Source organism: Sinocyclocheilus grahami, unplaced genomic scaffold, assembly GCF_001515645.1.
Source record: "Sinocyclocheilus grahami isolate Dianchi unplaced genomic scaffold, SAMN03320097.WGS_v1.1 scaffold1822.1, whole genome shotgun sequence".
NCBI lineage: Eukaryota > Metazoa > Chordata > Actinopteri > Cypriniformes > Cyprinidae > Sinocyclocheilus > Sinocyclocheilus grahami.
The window spans coordinates 134,199-135,165 of record NW_015507001.1 but is presented as its reverse complement, the minus strand read 5'-3'; positions in this window follow the sequence as shown (position 1 = coordinate 135,165).

Genomic DNA, 967 nt, shown 5'->3' with positions numbered 1-967 from the left:
TGGGAAGCCTGGAAAAGTGAAAAGTGTATTTATGAAAGTGTCATTCAATGGTGGGAAAGCGCACATAAGAGGGTTTTGTCAACAATATACATCTCATTCCTCTTTAGTTCTGAAAAAGACATTAGAGTGGTTGGAAAAGGAGATCATGGACATTGAAAAGAAAATGAATGATGATGATACTAGTAATCTACAAGATCTGTGGGCTGAAAAAAAGAATCAGCTAAGCTCCTTTTTAAATGAAAAAGTTAAAGGAGCACTTGTAAGAAGTTGTTTTTTAACAATAAGAGATATGGATGGACCTTCTTCTTTTTTTAACTTGGGAGCGAAAAGCAGGTCAAGAAAAGCAGATGTATGTTTTAAAGGACAACAATGGATGTAACACTTCAGACCCAATAGTGATGCGCAAACTTGCTGTGGATTTTTATTCTAATTTATATGCTGCTGACAATTCAGATGAACAGTGCAGAAATCAACTGTTACAAGATCTTCCTGTTTTAACATTGGAACACAAACAATCTTTGGACACTGAACTCACTTTTGAAGAGATTACTGCTGCTGTTATGGGACTCTCCTCAGGACGTACGCCAGGATTGGACGGATTACCTGCTGAATTTTATAAGAGTTTTTGGAATATTATTGGTCATGATTTTTTTGAGGTAATTCAAAAATGTATCAAAGAAAGAGTTCTTCCTTTGAGTTGTCAGCGGGCAGTTTTAACGCTACTCCCCAATAAAGGTGACCTGACATTCTTAAAGAACTGGAGACCTGTAGCAATTTTAGGCTCTGATTGTAAATTTTTTTCAAAATGTTTGGCCAATAGGGTAAATGGTGTACTGCATACAGTAATACATAAAGATCAGTCATATTGTATAAAAAATAGATCTATGCTAGATAACTTACATTTGGTACGGGACATTTTTGTCTTTGCCTCTTATAGTAATACCAATATAGGTTTTCTGTCTTTAGA